Genomic DNA, 18,061 nt, shown 5'->3' with positions numbered 1-18,061 from the left:
GCTTAACTCTTCAGCTGTGCCAAAACAAAAATTACGTTATCCGTACCTTGAAGTCAATTTAACCACAAAACAAAATTGTCATATCTTAGCGAAGGTTCAACGGATTTTCAAAATCTCAAATGTTTTGTAAAGTAAGTTTAATATATTTTCAGTTTTAAATATCAAAGGTTATTTATGGAGCTGGATTTCTCATGAAGAGGGGTCATTCTAAAAATATGTCCTAGCTTCGGCTGGACATATACTAAAATTGGAACGATACAGAGAAGATTAGCATGGCCCCTGCGCAAGGATGACACGCAAAATCGTGAAGCGTTCCACATTTTTATTTGTTTCAGTATATGCAGGTGTGACGTGCGCTACCCTGTGCGTTTGATTTGTTTTGTTTGGTTGGAGTGGAGAAGGGATGTAGAGTTCAGTAATATTATGCGTTAAGCAGAGGTACGTCTATGTATGGTTGGACTAAAATACATCCCTGTATACGTGTGATAGTATTGGAGAAAAATAGGAAGGTGATGATGATCACAAGCGGTATCGAGTTAGTTGCGATACGAATATCACTGGAGGTGGACGGCAGTAGCTGGTTGACGCAGAACGAACCAAGAGGCATCGGGCGATTCTACACCGGGTTGGAAATTTTTTAACGTCAAACTATAGGTATTGTGGTCCCATTGAAAGCTATCTATTTATTTATTTATTTCTACTTGTCAACAGATAAAATAGTTACCCTAATGACAATTTTCTATATCTAAACATCAAAACTGCTTCAAACACAAAATTAACGCAAACATCTCTTAAAGCTACGCTTATTTTTCTCGCGGGACACATTAAAATCGAACACATAATAACAACTATTGAAAACGCGGCACATACTCAACATTGGTTCGTGTACGCCATAGTTGGTCCTCGAACGCCGGTTGTTGAAGAACGCATGCAGCCGGAGGTCCCGTCGTTGAGTGTTGATGTCAAGAAGACTGAGAAGTGTGGAGCAGTCGACGTTCGCTTGCAGAAGATCCGCAACGAAACAAGCCTTCGCCACATTACGCCTTCCTTCCAAGAGCTCCAGGTCGATGAGGTTACAGCGACTTTCATAGCTCGGCAAGTTACGCGGGTCGCGCCAACGAAGGTGTCGCAACGCAAAGCGAATAAATTTTAGCTGAACAGCTTCAATTATATGGAAGGCATTCTGATAGAATGGCGACCAAACAACGGCAGAGTATTCCAGTATAGGTCGAACCAGGGAATAGTATAAAGCCTTCAGGCAATACACGTCCTTGAAGCTTTTGGCGAAACGGAATAAAAATCCTAGCTGCGATGAAGCTTTAGATACAACATAAGCAATGTGATCCTTGAACGTTAATTTGCAATCGAGCATGACTCCCAAGACCTTGACAGTCGATTCGCGTTTCAAGCTTATTCCTCTTAAGGTGTAATCGTGGAAATGCATCGCCCGTTTACGGCCAAAGGAGATGACCGAGCACTTGGACACATTTAAAGACATCCTGTTTATCCGGCACCAATCATCAAAGACTTCAAGTTCTTGGTGGAGGAAATGAGCGTCTTGAGGCCCTTTTATTACGTAGTAGAGCTTCATGTCGTCGGCGTACGAGAGTTTAAGGCATTTGAGGATCAAGTTCACGTCGTTCATATACAACAGGAAAAGCAATGGCCCCAGGTGGCTGCCTTGAGGAACACCAGATGTAACAATGAAGGGTGGAGAAGCGTAGTCACCGATCTTAACAGACATAGATCTGCCAGTCAGATAGGAGCGAAGCCAGGTAAGTAGACTCCCATGAACACCCATTTTGTCATATTTAGAGATGGTAATTTCATGGTTCACTCTATCGAAAGCTGCAGAGAGGTCGGTGTATATGGCTTCAACTTGATGGCCACGTTCAATCTCACGAATAATGAACGATGTAAAAACAGTTAGATTAGTCGTCGTCGAGCGCTTAGGCATGAAGCCGTGTTGATCCTGAGAAATACTGTACGAGCAGTCTTGAACCAACTTTTCCAGGACAATTAGCTCGAATAGTTTGGAGATAGCACTCAATGCAGCTATTCCGCGGTAATTGGCGACAGTCTGCTTGCATCCTTTTTTGTGAACAGGGAAAACAAACGAATCCTTCCAACATTCTGGAAAAACTCTGGAGGTCATTGACAAGTTGAAGACCTTAGCTAAGGGCTCTGAAAGAGTGTCTAAGCAACGTTTCAGTACTAATGAGGGAATGCCATCTGGACCAGATCCTGTTGATGTTTTCATCTGTTTCCCGGCTGAAATCACCATGTCGCTGTGGATGGTGAATGGAGAACCAAACACCGACGTACGAGGGACATTACTCGTGGCAGCAGCAATTTCCTGAGCATCAAGAACTTCGTCTGAAAAAACGCTGCTGAATTGTGTGCGAAACATATTGGCGATATCTGCGACGGAGTTGGCATCAGTAACGCCATCAGTCATATTGGACGGCAATCCCGTTTCTTTCCGTTGCTCGTTCACATATCGCCAGAATTCCTTAGGATTAGCTTTGAGACGACTCTGCAAGTGAGACTGATGTGCGTTGTACAAGCTTGCATTGAGATCTCTGTACTCGTTGTTGGCGCGGACGTAATTAGCCTTCGTAGAATCTGTGTGATATTTACTGTGTTTCCTCAGTGCAGCCCTTTTCACCTTTTTCAGATGCTTAAGATCAGAGTTCGACCAGGCGGGTTTGGCAGGTTTACACCGTAGTTTTTTAGGCACAAACTGATCGATAGCGTAGATCAGTTCGCGTTTGTCTGTCAACGTTAGTAGTTCAACTCAAGCTGTCTGTGCATTTTTAGCCTCCCGGACGAAAGGGTTTGCTAAACGTTGTCGTCATCGTGTTTGTGTGTTGAGGTTGTGTTTCAGTAATACAATCGAAGGGTGCCATGGCGTTTGTTTTCGGTCACTCGCGAGTTTATTCTGCCGGTGAGGGGCTGGCGCTGTGTTTTACAGACTGTGCTGGCGAACTAAAGCCAGTGATTGGTGATGGAAAGTGGATGCAGTCCATTTTTTTTTCTGCTGAGATCCCTCCAGTTGGAGCAGCTAGTGTGAGTTTCGGGGTTTTTGAGAGTTTCCGCTGCTGTGTGAGGAAGGAAAGGCGATAAAGCTGTTTTTAACACCGGTTGAAGAAGTAGCGGCAGCATATCTATGGGAGCTCTTCAAAAACATCTTGATGTCATGGATCCCTTTGCAACATATCGGGTGAGATCTTTCCTTTATTTTTCTCTTAACATTCATTCCATTATTATATGAAACATTATATGCTGGGTACGGTAGGGTTCACTGGGGCACCCGATTTAGGCGAGGTGGATGGGGGAGTAGAGGTGCCGACTCCCTGTTTGTGGCGTTTCGTGAGGGGAGGGCGGGCTCTTCTCTCCACTGACGTCCCTTTGTTGGAAGGCCTGTTTTATGGCCGGTTGTGTGATCCTGTTGTTGGAGGAAGATTATCGTTTGTCCCATTGATGCGCGTGGGCGATGTTGCCCACGGATTCACCCAAATCGTTTTTGGCCTTTCATGTAGTGGCGGGTGGAATGCAATTGGAGGTTGTTGGACTTGCTCAGGTCGAGCAGTGAGGATGGTCCACAGTCTGTGGTCAGTTATCTTGCTACAGTGAGTGGTAGTTCCATGACATCATCATCATCCATAAAACTTAGCTTAGGTGAATGGAAAACAACAGAGTTAATCATCAGATAAAAAAAAACTCACATTTATTTTTACTGTGGAATTTTGTTTTAGGTATTTTTAAGTTTGACGTTCGCATAAAGTTTACCACCTGTTTGTCACATTTGATGTATTTAGTTACTATTGGATTGGCACAATGGGCCAATTTTCGTATTTTGATTTGTATGAGAGTCGGCCTGTTGTGCTGATTTAAGGGCCACCAATGTATGTTCATATAAAGTAGTTTTTACCATTTATTACATTTGTTTTATCCATGCTTGTACATTTCAGGTAATTTATTCTCATTAGTGATACCATTATTTTTTTACATTAGTTTATTTTTTTGGCTCAATTGTTACAATTTTTTTTATTGTTTTAGTGCAGTACTTGTTTTTAGAAGAAGCGGTCAATATTTCTCAGGTCATTACTGACGTCTCTGGAATGGGATTATATTCATGCTTATCGTTGGAGGTCTGACGCTGAACATATCATCAAATTTAATTCTAATTATTTGTAGTTATTTCCCGTCAGTACGCAATGGATACAAGGAATGCTTTTTCAAATATGTTTTTTATTACATCCTATAATATTATTTTATAACCTGATTTTTTTTAAATTATTAGAGTTGACTATTTTGTGATATTATTTTCTTCCTTTATATTATACATTTTATATCATTATATTATTTTTCATCCACCGGGATCTTGGAAGTAAATATAGTCTACGTGTAATGTTTTTTCAAGGAATGATATTTATAAATTTATTTTGTATCGCATTACTCATGGAAATTATAAGCTGATGAAGCAGAGGAAGCGACAACAATGCATAACATTATATGCAAAATATTTATTTTACAGGTTATTTCTCGTCATGCATGACACCATTTAGATGAGATTCGTTTATCATTTCTTGTTTTGTTAGTTAAACATTACACTTTTTTCATTATTGTAAGGAGAGTATCAAGAATGATTCGAGCTAAAAATGTGTATTTGCTTAATATAACCTTGAGATTTCAGTGTTACATCCACCTGATGCTGTGAGCTGAGGAGACATAAAGCTGTATCTTATTATATGTAAAATATTTATTCATTGCATTTTATCCACATAAATGTATTTTCATTATTTCATATTGTAATGTTCGGATATATTTCATTTCTCCATTACATATATTTACTTCATAAAAATAAATACTGGGTTGGGAGGGAGCATCAGGGTATCATTTGACCTGAAACTGGACGATGGAGTGGTATGACAACCGGAGTCTAGGAGGGAGTAAACACTATCATTTTCTTTATCCTACCGATTCGATTGTGGTGGTGTGAATTCTACTCCAACAGTTTCAGTGAGATTGACGCGCCCTTCTTAACAAACCATCCTGTAGGAAGCTTAATAAGTATTGCGAATTGCGTTATTCGATTTGTTGGATCATATCGTTGGAAGGAGATTCTTAAATTTCCGTGGATTTCGAGTAAGTGTCTCTACTTATGGGTCCGCCCCTCCGTTTTTGGCCCTTCATACAGCGATATTGTGAATTCAGATCGGTAGCTCAAATTGATCTTGCTATTAAGTGGAGCTGCATACAAGACAAGATCTTTGAAGGGATGGTGGCTACCTTACATACATACATACAAGAGGGGTCATTCTAAAAATATACCCATGAAAGTGGTATATTTTGATGTTAGAGAAGTTTCAGATCCTGCTCATATCGATAGTTCCCGTCTTCAGCAAAGTTGATCCGTTAGCATTTCCAACCAACTCTGAAAATCGCTAACTTCGCGTATGAAGTAACATAAAAACACTTTGAATGTAACAACTCAAGGCGGGAGTAGCCGTCAACAATGCTGATGATGGTACAGCACGCAACAACCACCCTACTGCCTTCTCTCTGAGATGACCAAGTTGGTCATGACGAGAGGAGCAACACAATAGTTGGGTAAAGACGAATTGCATTATAACACACCACTGACTGGAAATGCTCTCGCAAACGTGGGGCTTTAGGTAGTGATGAAACGTCGCTAGAACTATTCCACAGCCGCAGTCAGTTATGAGCAAAAGGAGGACGCACATCTTTTGTCTGTAGACTTGAAGACATACTTCAAGTCTCCGCGTACATCGTACGGGTTAGGCAAAAGATGAGCGACTGACTTTAAAAACTGTCGCATTAATGGCCCTTCGCTCAGTTTCAACTTCTACTCAATTTTCATACTACCGTACTCTAACGGAACTATCCACCTACCCTCTTCTAAAGATCATTCTCCAGCTAATAAATTATCACACTAAAGCTTCATATTAGCATTTCCAACCAACTTTGATCCGATTGTTAAGACCTATCTTAAGGAAAAGAGATTAGTTCTGAATTCACTCACCAGGCGGCGCTAGTGCAACTTTTTGCCCGAACTTAATATCTTGACTAGATAGAAGGCTCGCGTCTTCGGCAAAGTTGTACACATGGACAAGACCTATATTATGGAAAAAGTTCAGCTCAGATTTCACTCATTAGACGGCGCTATGCTTGTGTGACATTTTTCATTGATTACCCTAACTTATCATATTATTATCGATCTCTGTTGAGTGAGTTCTTAACTATGATGATGACCATATAATTGTTTTAGTTCATCTTAAAAACATAGCCGAAAACAGATAGAAGGTTTCCGGCAAGCCGTCAAGTGAAACCAAAAATGCTTGAAACAACGGGAAGGAACAGTGTCAACTGATGATTAAATTCTGAGCTAAACTTTTTACCATAGAATAGGTTATGATATACTTTGCCCATGACGGGAGTCTTATATCTAATCAAGATGTTAAGTTAGGGCAAACAATTCAAAATGAATGTTGAACGAGTGCCAGCTGGTGAGTGGATTATGTGCTGAACTTTTTACCACATAATAGGTCTTATCCATCTGAACAACTTTGCTGAAGACGGAACCATTCTATCTAGTCCATCTGGTGACAAATATTTGCTCATGGCAACTCCGAAATCGAAATTTATTTGCCATTAAACATCATCGCACAAATTATGCAAAATATGGGCCATTAAACCGCATAATGTCCTCTTACAATCAATACTGCGAAACCATTGACTTTACAAAGTCTCGGCATAAACTAAAACAATATATTTACTCCATTAGGCATTATTACTCATAAAAAAAAATAGGAAAGCTGACACTGTTTAATTTTTATTAAAGACAAAATTATAGTTTTAACCTTTTTTCCAAAGTTGACGAAATAAATAAATAAATAAATTTAAGAAAACGAAACTGTATTCGAATATGTTCTAGTCTACGTTGGTTGACGAAATAAATAAATAAATTTGAAAATAAATGTCATACTAGCGCAGACTGGTGAGAGAATTCTGAACTATTTTTTTTTTACCTTTGGGTCTTGTCAATCTGGACAACTTTTAAATTAAACAAAAATTCCACTAAATTTACTATGCAAATCATTTGAAATTTCAGGAATCCATTGAAATTTTGTTAAGATATGGACATTTCAATTTGTGGTCCAATCGACAAACAACGTAAAATATTATGAGAGAGAGAAGGATTTGTAATTTCCTTTTAATTCCACTACCTTATTTGCTTATCCTTGACAGATACGCGTATTTCGTCTACAATGAGCAGACTTCTTTAGTGTCTTGTACTAATACTCGACTACAACACAGTAAAAAAATAATTTTGATATCACATCAAAGTGGATGCACTACAATCATGTCGAAAATTTCATGTAATTTTTATGACCACATAAATAAACAAATGCAGTAAAAGCAGCGTAATGTCAGTTCATGTATTGTATTAATGATAATTTTGTCCTTTTTAGCAAGTAATATTACACCATATTTTCGACATGATTGTGGTGCATCCACTTTGACGTGATATCAAAATTATTTTTTTGCTGTGAAGACACTGAAGAAGTGATGTTATACACTTGTTTAATGTTGTAAATTAAGGATGCAGATGCCTTTTCTAAATTGTAAAACTAAGTTATAAAGGAAATACACCCCTTCGTAAGATGTTAACACAAATAGTTAAATGTTTCGTATATTTTTACGCTTACGTTATCTATTTCCGAGACACCCGCCCTCTCATATAATAATACGTTAGTAAATTTGAAACACCCGTAATTATTTGAAGTCTCCTTACAGGAACATGCGATGTTCCAACGCTCTAGCTTCGAACTATTTTAGAAAAAATCGAAGCGATATTAGAAGACTTCCATTGATTGACCACTTCAAAGGTTGTGGCTTACAAAAAATGACCTTTAGTGTATTTTCCACGAATCACTAAAATATTGTAAACCGATCCAACATGACCATCAGGAATTACTTTTCACATTTCGTGAGCCAGAAGGCTCAAATTTCACATCACACTCGAAATTCAATATCAATAAAACCCGCACAATGGCTCGTTTCGGCAAGAGGCAATCACTTAATATCCGTTCCACAGCGTAAACATTCGACGGTACGGTCCCATTTTCGTCAAATTTACACAAAATGTGCATCAAATGGTTGCATTCGTTGCCATCCGAGATACGAAGTTCGGTTTAGTGCACCATAAACACCGCACATCATCGTCGCTGGTGTCATTTCAAAATGTGCAACCATAGGCCAACCAGATTGCAGATCGTTAAAGCGGCTCATTTTCGCACCGGATCGATAATTTCATTTCAACATAATCATCGGTTATAGCCTTCTGCAGACGGGCCCGCCTGCCATGGCAACAATCTGGTAACCGCACAATAATCGCACCAATGATCAATGCGAACATCATCATTTTCAATATAAGGTGCCATTCGTTGGTGGGCAGTGGAAGGGGGAGGGGTCTCCACGTGGAACCAGCTGCAAGCAATTGCAGCAGCCAGCTGCATCGACGTCCGACGATGTTCCTACTGTTATAGGGATCTAAATATATACTCTCATGCCTTATTGAAACGAAATCGATTTGACTTCATGCGAAAACAGCATATATATCAAGAGGACTGGTCACTCTCTGGAACAGTTTAGTCATCTACCGCTCGAAGGTCAAAAGCCATGAATGAATTTGATAACGGAGATGACAACAATCCCAAGGAAGGTTTGAGCAGCAGCTACTGTTGTGGCTAGTCTACTTAATCCATTGTCTTCGCATCATGTGTAGCTTGCCTCGCTAGGAATAACAGTTTGGAACTGTGCATGCTGCAAATTTTGATAATGCGATTTAAGGAATCAAATTGGCTCTAGAGCATCTTTAAGTTTAATAACATTTTTATTTCCACTAAATCAAGATTCGTGTTGGCATGTGGCACGCCGACGCCCAGCCCACGCACGTCCAAAGGATACTAGTCCTTCGGGGGATTGGGAAATTTGATTCCATTGCCCCCCCCCCCCCTGGCCGGGTAGTAAGTACAGCTAACCCCCGAAGAACGCGTTACCCACTGATTAGCACCCACCGCTTTTGTCGGTGGGTTTTTTTTTTGCATGTGAGTAGAGTCAATGGAGAACTACACACTTAGATAAAGTAATGTAAATTTAGGTGCTCTGAGACTGACATATACGAGCGTCAATTTTGACATAAAATTGAGTCATATTAGACCCGAAATTCAACTCAATCAAACGTACATTCGAACTTTTCAGTATCCGATATTCCGATAGATTCCGTCACGTGTAAGATTAGGTATTTCTCAGTGTGTAGTCACACGCAGAAAATCAGAGCGCTTAGTGGAAAACCCACCGAGACAAAACGGTGGGCGCAATTCAGTGGGTAACGCGTTCTTCGGGGGAAAGCTGTAGTCTGAAGGAATCGGAAAATTCCAACAGTCAGTCCACATTGAATCTAGCTCGAAATGATGAATTGAAGAAGGATACTGTGGTGATTATTTGCGGACCAATGAGCGGACGATAGAACGACGACGACGACGCGTTTGTCATGAAACAGTTCTCCGAAAACTGTGCTGGGACGTTCACGGTCCCATTCGGTCTGGTGAAATTTATTTCGTTGATTTTCCGGTGAAATGGAGCAAAATTAAATTGTAATGTAGTTTGGTGTGATTTGTTTCGATTTATTTTTTATGTCCCGTGGGAATGAAAATGGTTTTGGATGGAATTATTAGTCTTCTTGTACACTGGAAGAAGTTAAGTAATTGATTCGAATAGAACGTCGAGTTAAAATTCTGGTTGTGCCCCATTTCTAATTTATGGAATTTAATTCCTTGATAAAAGTGACCAATCGAAAAAAAATGCAACAATGAAAGCGGAGCGTAATTTTGGTGGTCGGATTCCAAGGAATCAAACGAGATTTTTGTAATAAAGACTGAAACACGCAAAAATTGGTCGACAAAAAAATCGTTTCTTTCAGTCAAAATTCATATCACAAAAATGTTCTTACTTTTCTCTTGGTAGTTCAATTCATCTATTTAAAGGAAAAAATGTTCGTTTATTCATTTGGTTTGCCAAATCCAACTGCCGTGCCTTCCACTTAACCCCTTCCATTAAATTTTGCACAGTGGTCGACCTTATTCGCTGCCGAACGCTAGTTAGATTTAAACTGCTGCTCGTTTTCCAATGATTTATTAGTTTTTTTTTAGATTCCGTTTGACCAAGGCCCAATATCGCTCGCTAGGGCGGAGTTCTGGGCTGTTGGGAGGGTTGTGGTCTTTGGGTACCACAACCACGTTGTTCGCATTGTACCACTCGATTGGTTTTTTCCCATAGTGGCAGCTCGCAAAGTCCGGCAAGAACAGCACAGATCTATTATGTTGCTTTAGGAATGGTAGCAGCGGCTTTTCCAGGCACTCCTGGACGTAGATCTCTTGATTGATAGTTCCCGTCGTAATGAAAATGCCGCTTTTTAGACCACACGTACAGATGGCCTGCCAGACGAGATATTTTTTCGGGAACTTCGATAGTTTGATGGTTTTGAACATTTCAGCCACCTTCCCTTTTCCTGATGCGGTATAAAACTCCTGTCTCGGAAGCTGCTTGAAATCCGTCTTCACATAAAGGGCGAACACGAAATTATTGCGACACATTCAACAGGGCATAACTTTTTTACCATTGGGTAAAAATCAACCAAATTTTGCACACTTTCTCATTGATGTGTATTGTGTACATGCTGTCAAACTCGAAGTCGTGTTTTTCGATTCAACGAAAATGGAGGTGAACCAACGCGAGTTGAGAGAACAAATTCTTTCCAAACACCTGGAATTTCCTGACCTGTCGCACCGGCAGTTGGGAAAAATGTTGAACATTCACCATTCAACCGTCTCCAGAGTGTTGAAGCGGTTCCAGGAGCGGTTGACGTTGGACCACGGCAAAGGAGCTGGAAGAAAACCGGGACCGGAGAACAAAAAGACGGAGGAAAGGTGAAGCGGATGATTAAAGCAAATCCCAACGGCTCAAGCCGTGATTTGGCTAAAAAGATCGGCATGTCGCAGAGCTACGTCCAGAATGCAAAGAAGAGAGCTGGACTACATACATACAAGGTACAGAACTTCCCAAACCGCGATGAGCGGCAACAATCGACGGCTAAAACTCGGGCACGGAAGCTCTACGAGAAGATGCTGACAAAATATGGCTGCTGTGTGATGGACGACGAAACGTATATAAAAGCCGATTTTAAGCAAATTCCGGGGTTGGAGTTTTTCACCGGCAAGAGCAAGTTCGATGTGGACGACAAATTTAAGAAGAAGAAAATGTCGAAGTTCGCCTCCAAATATCTCATTTGGCAGGCCATCTGCTCTTGCGGACTGAGGAGTGAGCCTTTCGTGACAACGGGCACAGTAAATGGCGAGATCTACAAATCTGAGTGCCACGAGAAGCGCCTTTTGCCGTTCTTGCAGCAGCACGACGAAGCTCCGCTATTTTGGCCAGATTTGGCATCATGCCACTATTCTAAAAGTGTCCTGGAGTGGTATGAGGCCAATTCTGTCTATTTTGTTCCAAAGGACATGAATCCGCCAAACTGTCCGGAGCTGTGCCCGGTGGAGCAGTACTGGGCAATAATGAAGCGGGAACTTCGGAAGAGCAAGAAGACAGTCAAAGACGAGAAGGACATGTTAAGAAAATGGAAAAAAAACTGAGAAACTGGTACCGGATGACACTGTAAAGACTTTGATGGAGGGCATCAAGCGAAAATGCGTTCAATTTTACACTCAAGGCTTCATCGATTAACTTTTCTTTTAATTTTTGAAGTAAATATATGTATAAAACTACCCTAAAATTTTGGTTTGATTTTAAACATTATAAGAAAATTGGCATGACATTTTCGGTGTCGCAATAATTTCGTGTTCGCCCTTTAAATTTCGTCGTCCATGACAACGCAGTCGAACTTTGTGAGCAGATTCGTATACAGCTTTCGGGACCGCTGCTTTGCCGACGTGTTTGGTTTGTAATCTCGGTTAGTAGTAAAATTTACGTTTATTTTCTGGGTTTTTATGTTTCAACATTTGATTTAACATTTCAATTGGTTAGCCTTTGGCTCTTCATCTTTGTTCTAGTTATTTGGTTATTCTAATGTGATGATTGCGTTTAGCGCTAATATACAGGATACCCTTTGTGGGATTGTTTTGGTTTGAATTTAAAAATTTGATAACCTACCTACTTGAGTACCTAACTACTTAAACTAGGTTGCCAAATCACGATGGTTTGATCGCAGACAGGCGACTCTGAACCTTTCCAGCGTGGAAGTCTTTCGCTCCTCGAGTGTTTGAAGACCGGCCAGGTGGTGAATCTCAGAATTACGAGTTCGCGGTGGACTGTTAAGGATCATTCTGAGGATCTTGTTTTGGATCCACTGAAGCTTTAAGTGGTGGCACTTACACAACTCTCCCAGATTGGCATACCATACTCAATAGCCAGCAGAATGATTTGCTTGTGGACAGCAAGCTTGTTTTTGAGAGACAGGGTGGACTTCCTGTTTATCAGAGGGTAGAGCGACCTGATCAAGATGTTACACTTGGTGGATGTCTTGTCCACATGGGATCGGAATAGCAATTTGCTATCGAGGGTGAGACCAAGGTAGACTACTTCACTCGATCATTCAATGGGAGTGCTATCAAGATGGATCTTGACGTTAGCAGGTGGAACAAGCCGAGGTGAATTCGAGTGTGGGAACAGAATGGTTTGTGTTTTAGCTGCATTGATACAAATCTTCCAGCTCTTAAAATAGTCGGACAAAACATCCAGGCCTGATTGTAGTTTAGTCGCCAGAGCACGGATCACTCGACCCTTATAGATGATGGAGGTGTCATCTGCGAACATAGACAGTATACCATCACCCGGCAGGGGAGGAACGTCTGACGTGAAAATGTTGAATAGAATAGGCCCAAGCAGGCTACCCTGAGGGACCCCTGCATCAACGTTGAACGTATCAGAGGGGACATTGTTCAAGTAGACCTGGAATGATCTGCCCGACAAGTAGTTTTTGATGATCTTCACGAGGTAGATCGGAAAGTTGTATCGATGCAACTTGTACACTAGGCCATCATGCCAGACATTATCGAACGCCTTCTCGACATCCATCAATGCCATGGCAGATGTATTGGTAAACGGACTTGTTCCGATTGATGATGTTAGTAACCCGTGCGAGTTGGTGGATGGTAGAGTGACCTTTCCTAAACGCGAATTGCTCTTTAAGAAAGATGTTGTTGTCATTTGAAAACACCAGCAGACGGCTGAGCATCAACTTTTCGAATAGCTTCGAGATGGCGGACAAGAGGCTGATGGGGCGATAGCTTTTGGCACTGGTAGGATCTTTGCCAGGTTTGTGTATTGGAATCACTTTGGCTAACTTCCAGCATGCAGGGAAGTAGCCAAGCTCTAAACATTTGTTGAAGATAACGGTAAGATGGTTGAAGAAGTCAATACTCAAGTTTTTCAACTCGAGGTTGACTACACCATCCATACCCGCAGCCTTCATGTTTTTAGTACTTCTAATAGCTGCTATCACCTCATCAGCCGATATTCTACTATGACCATGTACTATTACGGGGGTGTCAGCGACTCTAGTCATTGCCTCCAGTACGGCAGGCCCATGGGGGCATTATGTGAATTCACAAAATGTTGGCCAAGAGTATTGGCCTTTTCAACTGGGGTTATCAGCAGGGATGGGTCTAAGTTCTAGTCAACAGAGGAAAGCGGAGGGATCGGCCTCGACTTATTTTTCAAAATTTTGGTCATCTTCCAAAATGGTTTTGCACAATCTAGGAGAGAGCGAATCTTTTTGGTAAAGTCGTTATTTCTGAGTTCCACCATCCTGGCCTGGATCATTTTGGTTAGCCTATTGACATTGGTCTTCAAGTGGGGCAGCCCAGAACGCTGGAACTGCCTACGAATGGTGTTACGGAGCCTGATAAGATCTTTGGTTGGGCTGTCAAGGTTCAGAGTATGACTCACCTGTCTGGATGCTGGTACGTGTTGCTACCTGCACGGGATATCGCCTCTTCGATGGCTTGCAGACACTGATCGACTTCTACGTACTAATCCGGTAGGACGTCGTAATCGATTGCTGTATCCACACAACGCTGATACTGCTGCCAGTTGACACGATGGTAATTTCGCCGGGAAACTTGAAACCTATTGGCCTATCCGGCCACCACCGGATAGCGGTCCGAGCTCAGTTCCTGATAGGCGATAGGTTGGGAGATGTTATCGCCAATGTTGCTGATGAAGATGTCGATGGTGGCATGAGCTCCGGAACGACTCAACCGGGTGAAAGTGTCCGGACACAGAATGTTGTAGTGGGCTTGCTGCAGATCGTTGTATAATATTGTGCCGTTCTAATTTCGCCGACTATTGCCCCAGGCTTGATGCTTGGCGTTCAGGTCGCTAGCGATGACGAAATTTTGCCGCCGTCGTGTTAGCTTGATGATGTCTCTTTGGAGGACTGCGGCCGAGCCGTCCCTAATGTTGGTTTGCTTGGGGCAGTAGACCGCGATGATGGTGATTGGACCAAGCGATGTGCTCACCTCAATTTCGATGGCTTCGATAGTTTTCAGCTGGAAGCTTGGTAGTAGCCGGCAGTTGATGTTCCGCCTCGCAGCAATGGCCATTCCCCCCTCCCCCCCTCCCCCGGAGCTGGTGCGGTCAAGCCTTACGAGCCGAAAGTCGGGAAGGAAGAGGTTCAGCTCGGGCTTCAAGTGAGTCTCGGTGATGACGGCTATGTCGATTTGCCGTTCGTTGAGAAAGTCAACAAACTCGATGTTTTTGCTCTTCAAGGAGCAAGCATTCCAATTTACGATCTTGATGGCTTCACGGTCCATACTTAGTGACAAGGGACAGGGCAGCATGTAGCTGTTCAGATCAAGTCTTGCATGTGGGCATGATGATGATGACCTCGGCCACGAGCGTCACAAGTTCCTCCGAGGTGAACGGAGAATCGTCGACAGGTTCACCTGAGACAGCAGCAGCGTATGATAAACCAGGGGCGGTGGATGAACCTGGAATTGGCTTTGCCGCAGCAGCAGCGAGACGATGCTGAACTGTCCGACTGTTGAGAACCATTTGGATACTCGCAGGATTGTTGATTGTTGAGCGGAAGCGGGGCTAGGTTCGGAACATGTCGGCGGGGCTGGAGAGCTGGGTACTGGACTTCCGTGAGTACAGGAGGCGAACGAAGATTACGGAGGCGACCGACCTGGTTGTTTATTGTAGCCTTCCCACGGATATTAATGAACTCCACTCGCTTGGGACATCCGCGATTGGAGGCTCGATGGTTTCCACCGCAGTTGACACACGTTGGCTCTACGTCATCAACTTGCTCACAGGATGCAGTTGAGTGAGTTCCAGCACACTTGCCGCAGTTTGTCTTCATATGACAGTTTTTGGTGCCATGGCCATAGGAGAGGCAGTTCGTGCACTGCGTAACATCACGATGTGGTTTGTAATGCTCCCAACTGATGATGACCTGAAAAAGGTCCCGGATTCTGGATCTCAGAGCCGCAAGACTGGTGGATCCCTTCGTGAAGTGCACCAGGAACAACTGGTCACGGAAGCTGGTATTGGTGATGGAACGGCGGTTCATCTGGAACACGGCCTCAGGTTGGAGCCCAAGCCGCTCCAGCTCGGACTTCACCGCAGCCGCCTCGAACGACGGTAATCCACGCAAAACCACCTTCAGTGGCTTGCTCGATGGCAGATCATGCGTGAAGAAGTCCACGTTGTTTTCCTTCAGGAAACATCCTATTTGTTTGTACTCCTCCAGGCTGGAGCACATGATTTTGGTACCGATGCTGCAAAGCTTAAAGCGAGGCAGCAGCTTGTGTTTTGCCAGTTCGGCACCTAGCTTGGCAACATCCTTCACCGGCGTGAAAAGCGGGGGAATTCGCTCTTTTTTGCAATGGGAGCGGCGTCACCATCGCCATTTTCTTCCGGGAGTACTGCATACTGGTTGGCCCGCTGTTGAAACAATTGGCACGTTTACGCACTATTTGTTTCGTGTTTGCAAGTTCAAGTAAACTTGCCAGAACGCGAGAAGGTGGCGACACTTCCACGGCGCACGCGACAGCACAAAACGAAACAAAATCGAAACTAGATCTCGAGCGAAAAATACGGACTGAACAGCTCAACAGTCGAGCAAAGAATCTTGTAATCGCGGTTCGCCACCTTCGCCTTCTTAAACGTCAACAACCCGGCCCTTTTTTTGGTATGGGAGACATTGAGCTTGCCAGCGACGTCCCGGATGGAGAGGTTAGGATTCCGCTTATATTTCACCGCCACGTTCTTCGTCGTCGCTGCCACGTCCGGATTACAATTGCCGCCGCTTCCAGGCTTCCAGGCGGTCCTCAGACGCTCCCCAAACACTTTTAAAACGTTTCACACGGTCAATTTGGCCACATCCAGCAATTTTGCCAACTTGGCGTGTGAGAACGTCGGATTTTCTTGCTGCGCAAGCAAAATTTTGACACGCTGCTCCTTTTTCTTGGACGTCATTTTGAAAACTGGAGAGCAAACGGTGAAAACTCATCATAGCAACCATTGTATATACACTAAACTTCCAAATGCAGCATTTCAAGTTTTTTGTTATGCATTGAGCATGAGCATGATTGACCGCCCACGGTTGGTACTCTGTTATTGCCAGACCAGCTGTAATTACACAGAGAACCAATAGATGGTGCTTGGGACTAGCAATCATCCTCAATGTGTAAAAACTGGTGATCTCGAATTAGGCAATACACAGGGAATCACAGGGATGTTGGGTAAGAGGGTTGGGTTTGCAGCAGGGTTCATTTTGGTAAACGATAAGCTGAATTGATGTCCTAACGATCGTATAACGCGAAAGAGCTTGGGATTGAACCCACGGTCTTCTGCTCAGTAAGCAAAAACGTTTGCCACTAGGCAGACGAGCTCCTTTTTAATCATTGACGAATCTTGAATGTGGATGGGCTTGAGATTAGACTTATGATGTTCTGCTCAGTAAGCAAAAACGGTTGCTCTAAGGCCACCGAGCCTCTCATATCACATTATAGCGTTACTCAAGTTTCTGAAGTAACTGAAGTTCTGTAGCTCTCAACTTTGTGTTCTAGATGCACCTCTACAGTTATTAATTAAGAATTTTCGATGTCTGCACCATTTTTGCATTAGCGTAATTGCGTGGCAAGTACAATCATGCTCTATGTCCATGGAAGTCGAGGAATATTCCAACTCGAAAAATTCCTAGAACCGAACCGGGAATCGAACCCGGCCACCTCTAAAATTCTAGAAAATTTAATCAACTCAATTTGTCGGCACTAGGTGTTACTTCCTGCGGGCTATCACAGTCTGACTGGATAATTGTCCCATCTTGTTGCCTTGGCATACCGGTACAAAATGTCACAAGAGCAATAAATTGAACTGTTTTCGTAACGACTTCCCAAATTCAACCGATAACTACCAATTCGGCTACGTCTGGGCAAATTCCTTCGCCTATTTTTTTAATATATAAATTCGATTCCTTTGCAATGCCAAAAGATAATGACACTTCGAAAGTGTTGCTGAGGCGAGCTATTTTAAGCTTCTCGTATCAAGGCAATAAGCTCTCTGTGTGTGCCATTAGTACTTACCACCAGTCCCACCAGTCCCACCAGTATATATAACGGGGCCAATACACTCTGCAATCTGGTTGTACCATACGAAATAAGGTAAAACCATAGCGGGTGTACAACCGGATTGCAGTGTGTATTGGCCCCATAAGGAGAAAAGTCAACAGAGATTCAGATTTGCAGCTTATTTCGGTACAGTACGATATCAACAGTGTTTGTTATTGTAGTTGTATTCATGTTCGTTCATTGGAAAGACAAACTCACAGCAAAACACATTCTCATGGCATTGGTCCGAATAAATATTAATTTAGTGCCGTTCAGTGTTTGTCTGGGGGAAAACGGATTCATTTGGTACGGTACGAATGGACACCATCACGGCAATATGGCAG

The 18,061-nt window shown here is 42.7% G+C and overlaps 2 protein-coding genes and 1 non-coding gene across 3 annotated transcripts in view; 1 reads left to right on the top strand and 2 right to left on the bottom strand.

Annotated features, from left to right (window-relative positions):
- Window positions 1-18,061, bottom strand: part of LOC135702540 (uncharacterized) — a 733,060-nt gene that overhangs the window by 524,627 nt on the left and 190,372 nt on the right. The window lies entirely within an intron of this gene.
- The window catches only part of LOC135702598 (uncharacterized), a 46,879-nt gene that overhangs the window by 18,166 nt on the left and 10,652 nt on the right, over window positions 1-18,061 (bottom strand). The window lies entirely within an intron of this gene.
- On the top strand, window positions 218-324 carry LOC135702612 (U6 spliceosomal RNA). The gene has a single exon (XR_010517709.1). It is a non-coding gene; the product is annotated as a U6 spliceosomal RNA (small nuclear RNA).

This window comes from Ochlerotatus camptorhynchus, unplaced genomic scaffold (assembly GCF_037179485.1).
Source record: "Ochlerotatus camptorhynchus isolate MF236.1 unplaced genomic scaffold, CSIRO-AGI_Acam_v1.1 ptg000193l, whole genome shotgun sequence".
Lineage (NCBI taxonomy): Eukaryota > Metazoa > Arthropoda > Insecta > Diptera > Culicidae > Ochlerotatus > Ochlerotatus camptorhynchus.
This window is presented reverse-complemented; position numbering and strand designations above follow the sequence as displayed.